This window comes from Phyllobates terribilis, unplaced genomic scaffold (assembly GCF_046119375.1).
Source record: "Phyllobates terribilis strain yellow unplaced genomic scaffold, ASM4611937v1 Scaffold_8__6_contigs__length_399053987, whole genome shotgun sequence".
Classification (NCBI taxonomy): Eukaryota; Metazoa; Chordata; class Amphibia; order Anura; family Dendrobatidae; genus Phyllobates; species Phyllobates terribilis.
The window spans coordinates 108,792,070-108,812,148 of record NW_027362768.1 but is presented as its reverse complement, the minus strand read 5'-3'; the positions used below and the strand labels follow the sequence as shown (position 1 = coordinate 108,812,148).

The following is a 20,079-nucleotide window of genomic DNA, read 5'->3' as shown; positions in this document are numbered from 1 at the left end:
ACTCGTGACGATCTTCGTGGCAACACACCCGTGACAGTACCCCCCCTTCTACGAGGGGCCTCCGGACCCTCAGGGCCAGGTTTATCCGGGTGAGTCGTGTGGAAGGACCGAACTAATCGGTCTGCGTTAATATCCGACGCAGGAACCCACATCCTCTCCTCAGGACCATACCCCTTCCAATGAACCAGGTACTGAAGGGACCGGCGATTAAAGCGTGAATCAATGACCCTCGATACCTGGAACTCCAAGTTACCATTGACAACCACTGGAGGGGGAGGTAAAGGTGACGGTACCACCGGCGCCACATACCTCTTAAGCAATGATCTGTGAAACACGTTGTGAATTTCAACCGATACAAACGTATGGCTGATAGGAGGAGAGTGTCTGGTCCGGACCTAAGTGTGAACGATCGGGTATGGTTGTCTACCAGGAATATTAAACTTAAGGTTCCCTCCTGGAAATTGGGTCCCAGGTTCATCGGGCCGTACAGAATCAGTTCTATTATTAATCCGGTGGCATTCCGTCTTGATCTTCCCCCTACGTTTAAAATTCACAACGTGTTTCACAGATCATTGCTTAAGAGGTATGTGGCGCCGGTGGTACCGTCACCTTTACCTCCCCCTCCAGTGGTTGTCAATGGTAACTTGGAGTTCCAGGTATCGAGGGTCATTGATTCACGCTTTAATCGCCGGTCCCTTCAGTACCTGGTTCATTGGAAGGGGTATGGTCCTGAGGAGAGGATGTGGGTTCCTGCGTCGGATATTAACGCAGACCGATTAGTTCGGTCCTTCCACACGACTCACCCGGATAAACCTGGCCCTGAGGGTCCGGAGGCCCCTCGTAGAAGGGGGGCTACTGTCACGGGTGTGTTGCCACGAAGATCGTCACGAGTACACAGCCTGACTTCTCGCGGCTTTTCATCCTCAGACCAATGGTCAGACGGAACGTATGAACCAGAGCTTGGAGACATATCTCCGGTGTTTTGTGTCAGAGAACCAGGAGGACTGGGCTTCTTTCTTACCTCTGGCAGAGTTTGCTCTTAATAATAGGCGGAGCGAGTCCACTGGTAAGTCCCCGTTTTTTGGGGCATATGGTTTTCACCCCCAGTTTTGTACTTTCAGTAGGGGGGGCTCTTCGGGGGTTCCTGAGGAGGAACGATTTTCCTCATCACTCGCTTCAGTATGGAGAGGGGTGCTGAAGAATCTGAATACTATGGGGAACCGATACAAACGTATGGCTGATAGGAGGAGAGTGTCTGGTCCGGACCTAAGTGTGAACGATCGGGTATGGTTGTCTACCAGGAATATTAAACTTAAGGTTCCCTCCTGGAAATTGGGTCCCAGGTTCATCGGGCCGTACAGAATCAGTTCTATTATTAATCCGGTGGCATTCCGTCTTGATCTTCCCCCTACGTTTAAAATTCACAACGTGTTTCACAGATCATTGCTTAAGAGGTATGTGGCGCCGGTGGTACCGTCACCTTTACCTCCCCCTCCAGTGGTTGTCAATGGTAACTTGGAGTTCCAGGTATCGAGGGTCATTGATTCACGCTTTAATCGCCGGTCCCTTCAGTACCTGGTTCATTGGAAGGGGTATGGTCCTGAGGAGAGGATGTGGGTTCCTGCGTCGGATATTAACGCAGACCGATTAGTTCGGTCCTTCCACACGACTCACCCGGATAAACCTGGCCCTGAGGGTCCGGAGGCCCCTCGTAGAAGGGGGGGTACTGTCACGGGTGTGTTGCCACGAAGATCGTCACGAGTACACAGCCTGACTTCTCGCAGCATTTCATTCAGACTGACAGAGCGGATCGTGGTGTTTGGAGTTGCTGAGATAAGTGTATTTGGAAGTGTTTTTCCCTTTCCTCGCTTTATCATTTATCTCCTTTCCCGTTGGTTTTCCCTCTGTTGTAGTTGAGTAGTTGTTTGTATGCAAGGTGGTTTTGGTTTGTCCCTTGTACTGTCTCGTTCGTCTAAGTATTGTGTTTGGGCATATTATGTCTTGTTCCCTTTGGTTGTGATCGGGGTCCTTCTCAGGACTAGATTACTGTGGTGCAGGGATCTTCAGGAGGTAGGGGTTACGCTGGCGGCCTGGACCTCTGTACCTTTAACAGTACCTCCAGGTTGAGGGATTAGTCAGGGCCCCAGCTTAGGGTCAGCTTAGGCCCCCTACCTCCAGTATACGGAGACAGCGTGACAGTTAATGGCCAAGATCAGAGGTTTCTCTGATCAGACTGTGTCAATCACAACTGGTTTTACTCTTATTGCAGCACAAAACCAGTATATTTTATTTAAATAAATCAGTGTAATTAAAGGCATACCATACAATAGCCGGATACTCATGAGAAAGGGAAGGAGAGAACACACAGTTTCTTGCTCCTCACATACAATGCCATGAGCATCAGTCTGTACTCATTACAGGAAATTGCTTGAGGAAAAAAAATATTGAATTTGGAAGATGTTCAAGAAAAAAAAAAGTAATTTAATTTTGCAGAGGAGAAATGACTTAGTATTATTAAACTGTGCTGTTCCTCTTCTCACCTGCGGCTGTCACTATTGCTGTAACTCTTGAACAGGACTTGTGGTTTATTACAAAACGGACCATCCAGGAGTAAGAGGAAAATGGATTTCTAGAGGCAAAGTTATACACCCAAAGTTATACTCCGCTGGTACAGCTATCTGTAAACTTATGTTTATTTTGTATATGGACGACTCCTCCGCCATGGCTGTATTTGAGGTCCTATAGTGCAAGCAGTTTTCATGAGCTGCCCTCGAATCGGTAAATGAAATAATTCTGTATGGGTGTGTTTCCTTTAAATGAATAATAAGCTTACAACCCCAATTCCAAAAAAGTTGGGACGCTGAGTAAAATGTACAGAAAACAAGAATGCAATGATTTGTAAATGTCTTACAGCCATATTTTATTCACAACAGATCACAGATTAGAAGTTAGACATTGTTCCATTTCATTTGAAAAAAATAACGCATTTAGAAATTGGTGGCTGCAACACATCTCAAAAAAGTTGTGCCCGGGCTGTGTCTGCCATTGTGTAACATCCCTTCTTTTAGCCTGTAAACGTCCAGAAATGAGGAGACAAATTACTGGAATTTTGGGAGAGGAATGTTGTCCCATTCTTGTCTGATAATGGATTCCGGCTGCTCAACAGTTATGGGCCTTCTTTGCATGATTTTTCATTTCAAAATGCACCAAAGAGAGGGATTCAGCACCGGGAATGTGAAACATATCTGAGCGGGCCACTAACCAGGTAATCATGTTTCCAACTATGGTGGCGCACCCTAATCATGGGTATAGGGGAACCTCAGCAGATGGCCGTGCGGTTACTGAATATAAATCTGTATAAAAATACCAAAACCGATATTACCACCACACGGTGACCATATCGTGATACATATAATGCGCCCCCTGAGCCGTGGGGCACTCGGTAGCCGGGCCGGTTGGTGCTGGGGATGTCACGGTAGCAGTGACCCGGTCCGTGACCCAGGGCGGTCAATTAAAGATTAAAGAAAAGGGGAATAAAGTTTTTAGAGATAATGTTCGTGACGCCACCTGTGGTTTGCGGCTATATGGGGCCGGCGCTGCAGTGCAGATCCTCTGGAGCTGATGGTGACGCAGCAGAGTTTGTTCAGCTCTCCACAGGCAGAGCTTAGCTCCAGGGCAGGATATAGAGATTTTATGAGGTAGATGTTGCTGGTGCTGTGTAGTGCAGGGCTGGTGATGGCGCAGCAATTATTCAAGGACACAGTGGGGTGCAGTCTTCTGGTTTTACTCAGAGTTGTTCAAGACTCCAAGTTACAGTTACCGGTGTGTAACCGCCCACGTCGTCCTGTGTCCTCCAGGGTAGGGATCCAGCAATCTCTCCGGTATCTCAGGAGCACTTAAACGGGACCCCGTTCTATGTACCTTTCCCGGTCGTCTTCCTGCGCTGGCTCTCACCCTCCTGTCCTGCGCCTCACAATCAGTGTCCCAAGCCAGTGGCCTTGGGCCTTGTCGGGTGACGTGCAGTCCCCTGGACCCTATGTGGCCGACTTTTCAGCGATGTAATTTTGGGTTTTGGCTGCAACACCTTGAAAATGCTGCAGCCTCCGGTTGGCTAGCTGAGCCTGGTTGTTCTCTACTAGTTTTGGGGCCGGTCCCCTTCTGCGGCCTGATCCCTCCACGTCCGTGTGAATGACCTGCTTCTAGATGGTTCCCCTTCTTCTTATACTCTTCCTGTCGGTGCTCCCCTGAGCTACTTCCTCCACCCACACCCACTACATGGTTCCCCCGGTCTTGGTTCCCCCCCTTCCAACCAGTGACAGGGCTCAGCAGTGGATAAGTGCATCTTGCCCCTCCTGCTGGTCTGGAATGGTGTAGTGTTGGATGTGGGTGTTTGGGACCCGGGTAGTACTCCCTCCTTACCTGAGAGTGGGGTACCACACCTCTGGGTGAGATGCAGTACCTCTGTGGCGACTGAACCCGCTGGGGAGCCACACATAGTAGGTCTGCAGAATATATTAAAGGGGTTGTCCAGGTTTAGCATGAAAGTCTGCAGTCACTCTACGTGACCGCCGGCTTGGGAATCCTCAAAGCGAGCACATTGTACGCTGTCAGGATTCTTCTGTGCCAGCGACTAGACGTGTGCAGCCTCGCTCAGTTCACTTGTATTGAGCAAGGTCTCACATGTCTAGTCAGGAGTATGCATATCACATACTTGTGGTCACATTACCGCCAGCTCCCAGAACAGGATAACCCTGACAGTGGACAATGTGTATGCTGTGAGGATTCCTGAGTCTGCCTTCACACATAATGATTGCAAACTTTCAGGCCAAGCCTGTACAACCCCTTTAAGAGATTACAGTATAGTTGTAGATAGTGACTTACAGGTGCTGCCTATACACAGTATAATGCCCCCACACTGTATGATAGCCACTCACACTAGTCCACACAGAATATAATGCTCCTAATAATACCCCCTAAACACAGTATAATGCCCCCATAGCTCCATTATACCCAATATTATGCCCCCACACTGTATGATAGCCACCCAAACTAGTCCTCACAGAATATAATGCTCTTAAAGCCCCCTATACATAATATAGTGCCCCCATAGCTCTATTTTACCCAATATTATGCCCCACACTGTATGATGACCACCACAGTGTAATCCTCCCCAAAGCCCTCTATACACAGTATAATGCCCCCTGTATTGAGTATGTTGCCCCTCACACTATATGGTGCCCCCATAGTCTTCCTACAAGTCTCCCTACAAGTGCTATGAAAATAAAAAATCACTATCGTATACTCACCTAACCTTGGATCCTGGCTAGTCCTCCGGCAGACAGCGACAAGGTGGGGGAGACCCAAGTCAGAGTACTGGCGTGATTTTATCATTGCGTTATTCAACCCTCGCCTGTGACTCATCCAATGTGTCACCCTGTCATTGTGTAGGTCACAGGCTTAACAGACCATGTCTACCTGCTCCACCATAGAGCTTAACTGCCCCCTAACCCACAGTAGTTACTTTACTGGTGCTAAATTTTATCTATTTGTGAAGGGTCTGGACTGCTGGCGGCCAGTTCTTCATCGCTATGTTGCACAAATGAGTGCCATGGCACTGTTTGAAATCCCAGGTCTAGGGGCTCCTTCCCTATCCGTAAAGCTAGGGGTGCCCTAGCTATCCCTGCTCCCTGGATTACTTCTAATGGTGAAGATATGGGGCCACATGCCTTGCTGAGCTCCTAAATCAGTCATTATCTGTTCCCTCCCCCACCCATGGAAGTGGGGAGTAGTAATGTATAAGAATACACAAACCAGACTAACAAGAGAAGACGTACAGGGATAAATGAAAATACCAATCATACAGATATGCACTCACAAACAACCGAGAGGAACACCGGGAAGTAAAGGAAAAAAAAAAATAGGAGAGGATGAGGATATGCACACAGACAAATCACCAAGCAACAGTTTCAGAGCAAAACTCTAAAATGCCTCCTTAAACAACCAACACCTCCAACTCCAGAACCTGGCAGTATGAAACTAACATTGGCAATCCCTGATTGCCAGAGGTGAGCATATGTAGCAGAGGGGAGTGGCCAACACTGAACAGCTGAAGCAAGAAAGCTCCAGGAGCTCTCAACTGAACATATTACCCCCTGCACTGCTAGCAGAAACCTGCACTGTTTAATATGATAGTGAAGCGCTTCTAATCAGTGCAGGAGTACGTGAAATCAGACACCGCAGTCTTCTAGCTCCTCTCTGTCGTGGTATCCCCGTGACAATGATGTTGTTCCAGGCCCGACAAATACAGCATCTGGCACTCCGCATGGTAAGAAATTTGCAGGTCTCCCATCTGACTGCCAGATACCACTGAATTGGACGCTGGACCATAGTCCCGCGAATCATACGCTCATCTTTAATTTCCCATTAAGAATTTTACATTTGATTAATCCGACCACAAAACAGTTTTCCATTTTGCCTCAGCCCATTGTAAATGAGCTTTGGCCCAAAGAAGAAGGCAACGTTTCTGGACTGTGTTGATATTTGGCTTTTTGTTTGCATGAGATTGAACTTTAATTTGCATTTGTTGATTGCACAATGAACTGTGCTCACAGACAAGATGATGGAATCATACTTGTTTTTTAATGCAGTGTCGTGTGAGGGTCCATAGATCATGAGCTTCCAGTATTGACCATCAGCCTTGTCCCTTGTGTACATGGATTTCTCCATTATCCTGTAGATGGTGGGGTATTCAAAGCCTTTGCAATTTTACGTGGAGATTGTTCCTCAATTTTTAGATGCAATTGTTCACAGATTGATTAAACTTCTGACCACCTTTGCTCCTTAAAGACTTTGCCTCTCTAACATACTCTTTTTATACACAGGCATGAGACCTAGTTGAAAAATTACCCTGCAGCTTTTTTTCAGTAGTACCACTTACTTTTCCAGCCTTTTGTTAACCCTGTCACAACTTTTTGAGATGTGTTTCTGCCATCAATTTCTAAATCAGTTAATTTTTTCATAAGACATGGAAAACTGTCCAATGTTCACCTTCTGATCTATGTTCAATGTGCTGTTCTGAATAAGATATGACTATAAGAGGAGAATTCCAATTCTTTGCATTCTTGTTTTCTTTACATTTTACACAGCGTACCAACTTTTTTGGAATTGTATAAAAGAACAATAGAATTAAATTGGATATTTTTTCCCCCACTGTTCATCAGTCTGCCGATTTTCTGCATGTTCCTAAAACTAACAGTTACAAGACAGAATACAGGGGTTAAGCCATGGCCCCACTATCAGTATTTGATCAGTATTCGGTCAGTATTTTTTCTCAGGGGTGGGAGCCAAAATCAGGTGAGGAACAATCAGAGAAAAGGTATAATAGAAACAAGTCACCAATTCTACATTTGTCACCCACTCCTGGTTTTGGCTCCCACTCCTGAGAAAAAATACTGACCGAACACTCATCAAATACTGATAGTGGGGCCGTGGCCTTAATATATTGTTGGCCTGTGGCATTTTTGAGGAGGTGTTGATCTTTTTGTCCTAATGTGAGGTGGGGAGGCTCCTGCTGCAGCCAGTTGTATAACAGCCAGACACATGACAGTGGGATGGAGAAAGGAGGGGTCATTGATGATATCCTGGGACATATAGAGTACTTTTCTTTCCATATTTACCAGTTTTAATGTTCATATGAGACACGAATGGAAGGAAAAAAATAAGGTAACTAAATCTTTTCTATGTTTGATGTTTCTTACAGTCAGTTATCACCTCAATTTGAGCATTTCTGCATCAGCTGAGATACCAACCTTCAGGACATGTTCACACGATGTGGCCGAGTTTTCTTTTTCCACAATAGCAGTAGAACCTCAACCTCAGTTTCTATTGCAATTTTGGAAAATCGCTGCAAGAAGATTTGAAAATTGAGGCATAAAAATAATGTAATGTATTTATGCAGCCTCACACTCACTCACACTAAATGCAAGTGTGCACATACGCTAAAGAAAGTAGTCATGAGTTTGCAGAGAGAGATTGATGAAATAGTTGGTGCTTTTAATGCTCTGTTTATACTTTTTTTTTAAAGTTTCTGGTATTTTTGAAGAAAAGAATAGCATAATGGGATGCATAGAAAAATGAAAGGAAGTCATAAAACAATTCTGAAAAGAGGCTAAAAAATAATAGAACATAAACCCAATGAACATTGTTATAAATCATTGGGGTCCAGCAAGATTCCTTTGGATCAAGAGATTTTAGATAATCCTGGCTCAACTATGAATAGAAACCATGACACTAGTGTGAACAGATCCTGAAGAAATTCGCTTTCTTCTGTACAAAAATGCTGGATCACATTTTTTGGCTTCTGTTCTTTTGATAAAAGAATGACAGGCATGTTATAAAAACCACAGCTGGGCTTTTAGCTTTCTTAATTCCCTTGAAACACTTGCGCTGTGATCCCTTGTAAGATGATTTAGCAAATAGCCGAGTATGGATTTTGTGCACTTTTTCAGCTCGTAAATATCTTCTAAAGTGACATACTATTTATTCAGTGATATTTTATTTTACCGGGTATTTTCTGGATTATATTTAGCCTTTTTTATTGTTTGCTTTGTGAAGCCATGTTCGTCAAAGTGCTGTTTTCGCTGTTGTTAGCAACTTCTGCACTATGATCTTTGAATTTCCTCCAAATGCATGAAATCTGCATATATAAGCTAAAAATGCAGTAAGATAAAAATCTCAAAGGGAACTAAAAGACATTGTTGTCCACCAGAACAGCTGCCAACATGGAACGTCAACATTGACGGATACATTTAATAAGAATGTGTTGAATAATATGCCATACTAAGCTTTACCTTTGTACACAGTGGCAAATAATTGCAGTTTGAGAGGATTATAGCCCCACAATATAATTGTTGGAAGAGCGCAGGAAATGATAAAAGAATTAATAGAAATACTGTTTATAAACTAGCAACTGCCAGCAGCATTGTCGTAGAAATGAGCAATAATTATTTTTAAGATACAATAGAATATATTACAGAAAAACAGATCTCTGTACACAGCATCTATTAGCAATAAGACCACTATTCATTTTGCTTATGTTTTGCCATGAATGCCTGATACTAAATATACTAATGTGTAATACAAGTGTGCCAAACAGCCGGGACACTAATAGAGAGCGTGGAGGTTGTAGGGTCCCAGTTGTACTTTTGATATATCAGTGTATAAAATTGTCACATGTCTTTGTATAGATTTGAATTTATGGCTTTTTATCAGACATATTTAGCAGAAGACCACATAGAATACAACCCAAAGCTAAAATTCAGCACTATACATGCTCATAGAATATGTCCAAGCTTTTATATTTTGTTTCAAGCTGCTGACATCTCCTTTGCCTCCCACAAAGCACCAGCCACATTTTTAGAATTTTTGAGTGTCTGGTTTCATGAACTCCTGCACTGGTTAGAAGTACTTCACCATCTTATTAAACAGTGCAGTTTTTTCATTCCTAGCAGTGCAAGGGTTAATCTGTTCAGTTGAAGCTCCTGGAGCTTTCCTACTTGGATTGTCCCAGCTTTTCAGTGTTGGCCACTCCCCCCTGCTATATATGCTTGGGGATTGCCAGTGTTAGTTCTTACTGCCTTGTTCTGGAGTTGGAGGAGTAGTTTGTGCTTGGAGTTGGTGTTTGGAGATTGTTGCTTGGAGTATTGTTTGTGTACACATCCTCATCATCTCCTATTTGGTTTCTCCTTCCTTTAACTCCCTTGTGTCCCACTCTGTTGTTTGATCTGTGTATTTTGTATGGTTGGTGTTTTCATTTATCCCTGTCCGTCTTCACTTGTTTGTCTGGTTAGCGTGTTCCTATACACTTCAGCTTTCCACTACCCTGTGTGACAGATCAGGGTAGATATAGCAGCATAGCAAGGAACGAGAACCCAGCGTCTCCAACCTCAGGAGTTATCCTGGGGACAGGGATAGACTAGGGCACCCCTAGTTCTAGGGACCTGGTTAGCGCCTATAGTCCCAACACCATCGTGACATATGACTTACACAAACAATTCTGCCATGGGGCACTTCAAAAGTTTCCCCCAATGTGTACACGTGCACCTTGATTGTACGGTCTGTGCACAAGTTTCCGTTTTGTTGCAACTTTTTTCTGCACAGATTTGTAACAAAACCTGAAGGATTTCCTAGTGTCAGCAAAGTGAATGAGATTTCTGAAGTCTCATGCACACGTTGCTTAATTTCTCTTTAAAGATTTGTAGCAGATTTAAATCTGCAGCATGTCAATTCTTTCAACATTTTTGCTACAGAAAAATCTGCAACAAAGTGGGGAAAAATCTGCCTAAAAAACGCATGTCAAAAATGTGCCTATTTTACACAGCGTTTTTCCTACCAAGAGATGCAGAAATTTCTGCTGCAAATACTTAACGTGTGCACGTACTCTTAGGCTATGTACACACTTCAAGATTTGCTATGGATTTGTAGTGATGCAGATTCTGTATCGGCAAAACCTCAATAATTTACAATACAATGCAAGAGAATGTCTTTTTTTTTTAAACCTAATTTATTCACACATTGCGGAAAATATCCACACAAAAGTGGATTGTGGATTTCATGCTATGCAATTCTTTGTGATTGGGCATGGTGAAATCTTCACCCAATCAGTAACACAAAATATTCAAGTAACGTGTGGACTCATTGCGAATCGGATTTGTGACCAAATCAGTGGCAGAAATTTTCCACAACATGGGACATGGGCTCAGATTAGATTTTAGCATGCCCAATTATGACTTGCCCTTGAAGATAAGCGCTGCAGAAAGTGCCTGGCAGAGACCCTTTCTCCTCTCTACATGCATAGTCTGCCAATCTGTGTGCAAAAAACCAATGTATGCAAGTGCCAATAGTATGCCACCAGTATTGCTGCAATATTTCAAAGGGGTTGCCTTAGATGTTTCTATTTCCTTGCTTGAAGTCAGCTGTGACAAAGTCACTGGCAAAGTACTGGAGGGGAGATATGTATCACTGAGGTTGTTAGCTAGTGATATGAACCTAGGAAAATTCTCCAGCACACTAAGTGCTGAGGGGTTAATTGGCCATGTTTAGGGCTAGGTTGAGTGAACAGCTGTAGAGTGGGTGGAAGGCTATTCACAATTAGAGATGAGCGGTGTTCGACTAGAACTGTTCGCCAATCTCAAATTCGAGCTGTTTTGGGCGGTGTTCGAGTTGTTCCACGAACCCGAACGATTTGCAAAAAATTCGGCTGTTCGAGATTATGTTCGATAACTGTTCGTGCACCAAAAGCGTGTCCTGCATGTCTGGCGCTATTTAGAGCACCAATCATGCAGGGATTGTCTGCCACTCACTGTAATGCCACAGCCATGGTGGTTGTGGCATTACAGTGGTTGCCCAAATCGATGGGAACAGTGCTCACAGTGAAACATGAAAAGCCGGCAATTCAGCAGCGGCATACACCGGTACCCGACAATTTAGAACCGAAAGAATAGAGCTTCACACATAGATTAGATAGATATAAACATGTCAGCCACATATATACGAAGTACAGTGACAGTGCTGCTTACTGTACTTGTCATTTAGCGTAAAGGATTTATAAAAAAAAATAATAGTGTTTTCATGCACCGTCTCTTTAAGAAAGCCGGCCGGCAATTCAGCAGCGGTACCCGACAATTTATAACAGACAGAATAGAGCTTCACACATAGATTAGATAGATAGAAACATGTCAGTCACATATATATGAAGTACAGTGATAGTGTTGGTTACTGTACTTGTCATTTAGTATTAAAATAAAGGATTTATTATTAAAAAAATTGGCGTGGGGTTCCCCTTAATTTTAGGCTCTAGCGGAGGTTAAGCAGACGGCTGGGGCAGATGTTTGAAGCCTGGGAAGGGGGTAATACCCACGGAGCTTCCCAGGCTACTAATATCAGCCCCCAGCTGAATACATAGCCTTTACTAGCTATTAAAATGGGGGACCCCCCCAAAAAAATGACGTGGGGTCCCCCCTAATTTAATAGCTAGCAAAGGCTAGGCAGACAGCTGGGGGCTGATATTAATAGCCCAGGAAGGGAGCCATGAATATTGGCCCCCTCCCAGGCTAGAAACACCAGCCGTCAGCCGCCCCAGAAATGGCGCATTCATAGGATGCGCCAATTCTGGCACTTAGCCTCGCTCTTCCACGCTGCCCTGGTGCGGTGGCAGGGGGTAATAGGGTTGGGGTTGATGTCAGCTTATAATGCCAGCTGACATCAAGCCCAGGTTAGTAATGGAGAGGCGTCTATAAGACACCCCCATTACTAACCCCATAGTCAAAGTTAAAAAAAAGCACAAACACCCAGAATAAAGTCCTTTAATTGAAATAAAGACACAATCCTTTATTGTTCTAAATTAAACCATACTTACCGTCACGCCCATTCCAGCTGAAGCCAACGATCTCCTGCAATAAAAGAAAAATAATAAAGCAACCTCATCCTTACCTTTCCATGGTTCCCACGACAGCTTCAGCTCTGCTACATCGAGATGACAGGCTGGACCGCAGCAGAACGCTGCCATCCAGCCTCTCATCCCGCAGACACTGAGAAGCGCAGGCTTGCTTGCGCTGCTCAGCGTCTCTCTGTGACGACATCCAGATGAGCCGAGTTCATGTCCAATGAACTCGGCTCACCTCATGCACGTCACTGACAGCGTGGGAAAATTCTCAAGCTGAAGCGGTGAGTGCAGGAGAATTCTCCCACGCTGTCAGTGACGTGCATAAGGTGAGCTCATGTCCAATGAACTCAGCTCACCTCCTGCACGTCACTGACAGCGTGGGAGAATTCTCCTGCACTCAGCGCTTCAGCGTGAGAATTCTCCCGCTGAAGCGCTGAGTGCAGGAGAATTTTCCCACGCTGTCAGTGACGTGCATAAGGTGAGCTCATGTCCAATGAACTCAGCTCACCTCCTGCACGTCACTGACAGCGTGGGAGAATTCTCCTGCACTCAGCGCTTCAGTGTGAGAATTCTCCCACGCTGAAGCGCTGAGTGCAGGAGAATTTTCCCACGCTGTCAGTGACGTGCATGAGGTGAGCCGAGTTCATTGGACATTAACTCGGCTCATCTGGATGCCCTCACAGAGAGACACTGTGGAGCGCAAGCAAGCCTGCGCTTCTCAGTGTCTGCGGGATGACAGGCTGGATGGCAGCGTTCTGCAGCGGTCCAGCCTGTCATCTCGATGTAGCAGAGCTGAAGCTGTCATGGGAACCATGGAAAGGTAAGGATGATGTTGCTTTATTATTTTTCTTTTATTTCAGGAGATCGTTGGCTTCAGCTGGAATGGGCGTGATGGTAAGTATGGTTTAATTTAGAACAATAAAGAATTGTGTGTTTATTTCAATTAAAGGACTTTTTTCTGGGTGTTGTGTTTTTTTTAAATACTTTACTAGAAATTCATGGTGGTCATGTCTAATATTGGCGTGACCCCATGAATTTCGGGCTTAGGGCCAGCTGATAATGCCAAGCTGGCCCTAACCCCTTTATTACCCAGTGAGCCACCGCATCAGGGCCCTGGATGAGTTGGGTACAGCGCCAGAAGATGGCGCTTCTATGAACGCGCCATTTTCCGGGGTGGCTGCGGACTGCAATTTGCAGCGGGGGTGGCCCAGAAAGCTTGGGCCTCCCTGCGCTGCGGATTCCAGCCCCCAGCTGCCTAGTTGTACCTGGCTGGACACAAAAACAGGGCGAAGCCCCACGTCAATTTTCTTTAAATTATTTCATGAAATAATTAAGAAAAAAAGGGCTTCCCTATATTGTTGTGTCCGGCCAGGTACAAATAGGCAGCTGGTGGTTGGGGGCAGCCCGTTCCTGCCTGCTGTACCTGGCTGGACACAAATATAGTGCGAAGCCCCACGTCAATTTTTTTTAAATTATTTCATGAATTTCCTGAAATAATTTAAAAAAATTGAAGTGGGGCTTCGCACTATATTTGTGTCCAGCCAGGTACAGCAGGCAGGAACGGGCTGCCCCCATCCACCAGCTGCCTATTTGTACCTGGCCGGACACAACAATATAGGGAAGCCCTTTTTTTCTTAATTATTTCATGAATTTCATGAAATAATTAAAAAAAATTGAAGTGGGGCTTCGCACTATATTTGTGTCCAGCCAGGTACAGCAGGCAGGAACGGGCTGCCCCCAACCACCAGCTGCCTATTTGTACCTGGCCGGACACAACAATATAGGGAAGGCCTTTTTTTCTTAATTATTTCATGAATTTCATGAAATAATTAAAAAAAAAGTACGTGGGGCTTCGCCCTATTTTTGTGTCCAGCCAGGTACAACTAGGCAGCTGGGGGCTGGAATCTGCAGCGCAGGGAGGCCCAAGCTTTCTGGGCCCCCCCCCCGCTACAAATTGCAGTCCGCAGCCACCCCGGAAAATGGCGCGTTCATAGAAGCGCCATCTTCTGGCGCTGTACCCAACTCATCCAGGGCCCTGGTGCGGTGGCTCACTGGGTAATAAAGGGGTTAGGGCCAGCTTGGTATTATCAGCTGGCCCCAAGCCCAAAATTCATGGGGTCACGCCAGTATTAGACATGACCGCCATGAATTTCTAGTAAAGTATTTAAAAAAAACACAACACCCAGAATAAAGTCCTTTAATTGAAATAAAGACACAATTCTTTATTGTTCTAAATTAAACCATACTTACCATCACACCCATTCCAGCTGAAGCCAACGATCTCCTGCAATAAAAGAAAAATAATAAACCAACCTCATCCTTACCTTTCCATGGTTCCCACGACAGCTTCAGCTCTGCTACATCGAGATGACTGGCTGGACCGCAGCAGAACGCTGCCATCCAGTCTGTCATCCCGCAGACACTGAGAAGCGCAGGCATGCTTACGCTCCTCACTGTCTCGCTGTGACGGCATCCAGATGAGCCGAGGTCATGTCCAATGAACTCGGCTCACCTCATGAACGTCACTGACAGCGTGGGAAAATTCTCACGCTGAAGTGCTGAGTGCAGGAGAATTCTCCCACGCTGTCAGTGATGTGCATGAGGTGAGCTCATGTCCAATGAACTCAGCTCACCTCCTGCACGTCACTGACAGCGTGGGAAAATTCTCCTGCAATCAGCGCTTCAGCGTGAGAATTTTCCCACGCTGTCAGTGACGTGCATGAGGTGAGCCGAGTTCATTGGACATGAACTCGGCTCATCTGGATGTCGTCACAGAGAGACGCTGAGCAGCGCAAGCAAGCCTGCGCTTCTCAGTGTCTGCGGGATGACAGGCTGGATGGCAGCGTTCTGCTGCGGTCCAGCCTGTCATCTCGATGTAGCAGAGCTGAAGCTGTCGTGGGAACCATGGAAAGGTAAGGATGAGGTTGCTTTATTATTTTTCTTTTATTGCAGGAGATCGTTGGCTTCAGCTGGAATGGGCGTGATGGTAAGTATGGTTTAATTTAGAACAATAAAGGATTGTGTCTTTATTTCAATTAAAGGACTTTATTCTGGGTGTTTGTGTTTTTTTTAACTTTGACTATGGGGTTAGTAATGGGGGTGTCTTATAGACGCCTCTCCATTACTAACCTGGGCTTGATGTCAGCTGGCATTATAAGCTGACATCAACCCCAACCCTATTACCCCCTGCCACCGCACCAGGGCAGCGTGGAAGAGCGAGGCTAAATGCCAGAATTGGCGCATCCTATGAATGCGCCATTTCTGGGGCGGCTGACGGCTGGTGTTTCTAGCCTGGGAGGGGGCCAATATTCATGGCTCCCTTCCTGGGCTATTAATATCAGCCCCCAGCTGTCTGCCTAGCCTTTGCTAGCTATTAAATTAGGGGGTACCCCACGTCATTTTTTTGGGGGGGTCCCCCATTTTAATAGCTAGTAAAGGCTATGTATTCAGCTGGGGGCTGATATTAGTAGCCTGGGAAGCTCCGTGGGTATTACCCCCTTCCCAGGCTTCAAACATCTGCCCCAGCCGTCTGCTTAACCTCCGCTAGAGCCTAAAATTAAGGGGAACCCCACGCCAATTTTTTTAATAATAAATCCTTTATTTTAATACTAAATGACAAGTACAGTAACCAACACTATCACTGTACTTCATATATATGTGACTGACATGTTTCTATCTATCTAATCTATGTGTGATGCTCTATCTTTCTGTTCTAAATTGTCGGGTACCGCTGCTGAATTGCCGGCCGGCTTTTTTAAAGAGACAGTGCATGAAAACACTATTATTTTTTTAAATAAATCCTTTACACTAAATGACAAGTACAGTAAGCAACACTATCACTGTACTTATTATATATGTGACTGACATGTTTCTATCTATCTAATCTATGTGTGAAGCTCTATTCTTTCTGTTCTAAATTGTCGGGTACAGATGCTGAATTGCCGGCCGGCTTTTTTAAAGAGACGGTGCATGAAAACACTAATATTTTTTTTAATAAATCCTTTACACTAAATGACAAGTGCAGTAACCAACACTGTCACTGTGCTTCTTATATGTGTGACTGACATGTTTCTATCTATCTAATCTATGTGTGATGCTCTATTCCTTCTTGTCTAAATTGTCGGGTACCGGTGTATGCCGCTGCTGAATTTGCCGGCCGGCTTTTTTAAAGAGAGTGTCTTCTGAGCAGTTTGTCAGCTTTTGGACACCTTTGCAGGTGTTTTCTATGTGTTTCTATGTGTTTTTGTTTGCCTGCCATTGGTTTTAACGGTGTTCGACGGTGTTCTAAGGTGTTCGACGAACAGTTCGACGAACAGTTCCTCGAACATCCCGGTGTTCGACGAACCGAACCGAACCCGAACACTACGGGGGTGGCTCAACACTATTCACAATATCTCCACCCTAGGGTGGAGTCCAGAGGATAAATACACAGCCATCTGGCTCATTCAGTGTTGGGTGTGCCTGGAGGTGCAAGCTCCAGAACTGTGTGTTGATGATAAGGAAAGCTGAACTTTTATTGTTTGTTTAAAATAAGTTTTTCTCACTACCATGTGAAATAACTGCAGTCCATGCTATATTACTCCATTATCCTGTGGATTATATCATATAGAATTGTCCGTCTTACTGTATACTTAGATATTGTTATTCATTATTTTTGAGCTCCTGATACCATCTTCTTTATTATACGGATGAACAAACAGTACAGACCAAAAGTTTGGACACACCTTCTCATTTAAAGATTTTTCTGTATTTTCATGACTTTCAAAATTGTACATTCACACTGAAGACATCAAAACTATGAATTAACACATGTGGAATTATATACTTAACAAAAAAGTGTGAAACAACTGAAAATATGTCTTATATTCTAGGTTCTTCAAAGTAGCCACCTTTTGCTTTGATGACTGCTTTGCACGCACTATCCTAGTACCACACCTCCTGTATACCACCTGTTGGATTCTGTTTTGTTGATCCTATATGTCTAATTTTATCAAATAAAGTTGTTCTATTTTGTCATTATTCTGCTGTTGTGCAATCTAATTGTAGGGTATTATAGTCGTGTGTTTGCACAGCCACTATATGCTTATCCATATATGTTGCTAATCTATTTTCCTGTGTCTTCACAGAGGTTGTTTATAGTCTTATTATGGACTGGCGTACTAAAGAAGCTGCTTGGCATACCCAAGCACTTACGTTTTTTAAAAACAGAATTCCATAGGTGGAGAATAGTGACCTAACAAAATTATCTGATATAAAGCGGGACTTGAAGCACCATTTCCACCAAAAGATTAAACTTTGGTGGAATAAAACGACATTAGAAAATTATGTAAGCGAGAAACTGATCCCTCGTGGTCTGCGAGTACAGGTGTTCCCCTCCTATGGCCGAGATGATGACGATTTTACCAAACAGTGGAGGATCATCTGTGACGATTGTTCTGAAAAATTTCTTCTTCTTATCATTAAGAAAAATACTAGCACTCTTATGTCACTGGATAAGGAGATTGCCAGGCTACAAGATGATTTAAAATTGCTGGCCACTCCAATTGAGCTGGATAATTTTAATAAAGGTATAGATGAAAGTTTCGCCTCTTGGGAGAAACATATTCATGTAACATCCCTGGCGGCGTGCTGGCATGGCTTACCACCTCCCACCATGCAAGACCGCCATCTTACCTATCAGTCCAGGCTGCACACTTTGCTCCAGTATCTGCTGTGTGCCTGTCTCTTGTCTGATTGCTTAGGGCAGCGGCGCGGTTACTGTCTGATTCTTGTAGTTACAATGTGCGCACTCATAATGCGTCCCCAGCCTATTGTTGTGAGTCACTGGATACTTAAACCCCCTCCACCCAGTAGGAGGTGCCTGAGCAACACTTTCTTTCAGTGTGTTCTGTGCAACTGAGTTGCCAGGTCCTGTCCTGTATCTTGTCTGTTCCGCCACCCTGGGGGCTGTATACCCCGGCCCGTCACCTGTATCTGTGACTTCTAGTCTGTTTCCGCCACCCTGGGAACTGAGTTCCCAGGCTCGTTCCTGTATCTTGTTTCTGGTTCAGTTCCTGTCTGAACAGTGTCCTAGTCCGTTACTTGTTTGTCTCTGTGTTCTTATCTTCCCTTTTTCTGCAGTGCCTGAACGTGCACCTAACTCCAATTTGTTGTCTCTGTACTTCTGTTTGTGAGTTTAGTATCCACTCGCTACTTCATTGTAAGTACCTTGTGTGTATCTGCTCTGCTTGTCTACCGCACCTGCGGATTTTGCTCTGCTCTGCTTGTCTACTACACCTGCGGGTTTTGCTCTGCTCTGCTTGTCTACCGCACTTGCGGGTTTTGCTCTGCTCTGCTTGTTTACCGCACCTGCGGGTTTTGCTCTGCTTGTTTACCGCACCTGCGGGTTTTGGTCTGCTCTGCTTGTCTACTGCACCTGTGGGTTTTGCTCTGCTCTGCTTGTCTACCGCACCTTCGGGTTTTGCTCTGCTTTGCTTGTCTACCGCACCTGTGGGTTTTGCTCTGCTTTGCTTGTCTACCGCACCTGCGGGTTTTGCTCTGCTCTGCTTGTCTACCGCACCTGCGGGATTTGCTCTGCTCTGCTTGTCTACCGCACCTGAGGGTATTGCTCTGCTCTGCTTGTCTACCGCACCTGCTGGTTTTGCTCTGCTCTGCTCGTTTACCGCACCTGCGGGTTTTGCTCTGCTCTGCTTGTCTGCCGCACCTGCGGATCTGTTCCTGTATCCCAGTCTGTACTGGTCCCTATCCTGCCTGCGTTCCTACCTGCCTGTACCCACCTGTCTGCATACCAGCCGTGCTTGCCAGTACCCACCTGTCTGCATACCAGCCGTGCCTGCCAGTACCCACCTGTCAGTATGCCAGCCTGACTTGTCTGTTCCTGCATTCCCCGGTATGGGTCAACAGCTGTGACTGGGGTCTGACCAGGAGTAGCACCTGGTCCCTCTGCTCGGTTCCTCCCTGATTCACGGAGTCGACTGAGCCGCTGTGCGACCTTGGACCGTGTTGATACTTAGTCACGCCCCTCCAGGCACTCCTCGGTTCATGGTCCAGTGGGATCACTAACCATGCTCATGCCAGTCTGTCTGGGTGTGTGCGTAACAATTCAAAACACCAAATCAACCAAATTCCAACACGACTTACAAGATTTTCGCACACACAAGGTATATAAGTGGCTATCTACACCACAACAAGATACACGCCACATGTCTTTTTCATCTGCCACTTCAACTAATACTGAAAGTACACCCGATATGCATCTGGGGAAACCAAAATTTGAACATTGACAATATAACTCCAGACGTAATACGTTTAGGAACCCAGGCGATGCCAATTCGGGTGGCTCAACGTCAAAGGTAATTAGACTTTCTAATATTGAATTGACTCCAGCTCAGCTAGATATTCTAAATAGGGGACTTTTCTTCTCCCCTACATCTAAATTTGACTACTTCACAGCTCTAAAAGATTTACAATTGTTTGCTCGCAAATTACTGTTTAAAAATATGTTTCACAAACCAACTGACAATACTTTTCCAACTCTAGAAGAACAAGAAGCGGTGAGGATTTTGGAAAGCCTGCTGGAGGAACAATCTGCTCCACAAACAGGTAGGCTACCCAAAAACGTTATTCCCACATCCACG

General features: G+C 45.1%; 1 protein-coding gene across 2 annotated transcripts in view; it reads left to right on the top strand.

The window, feature by feature from the left end:
• Positions 1-7,646: 7,646 nt before the first annotated feature.
• Positions 7,647-20,079, top strand: part of DIPK1A (divergent protein kinase domain 1A) — a 250,794-nt gene continuing 238,361 nt past the window's right edge. The window contains exons 1-2 of one of the 2 annotated variants that reach the window (XM_073643202.1): positions 7,647-7,722; positions 19,982-20,044. The gene's annotated coding sequence lies outside the window, so the exon portion shown is untranslated. The remainder of the gene's footprint in view (positions 7,723-19,981; positions 20,045-20,079) is intronic. The other variant, XM_073643203.1, reaches the window with a different exon arrangement.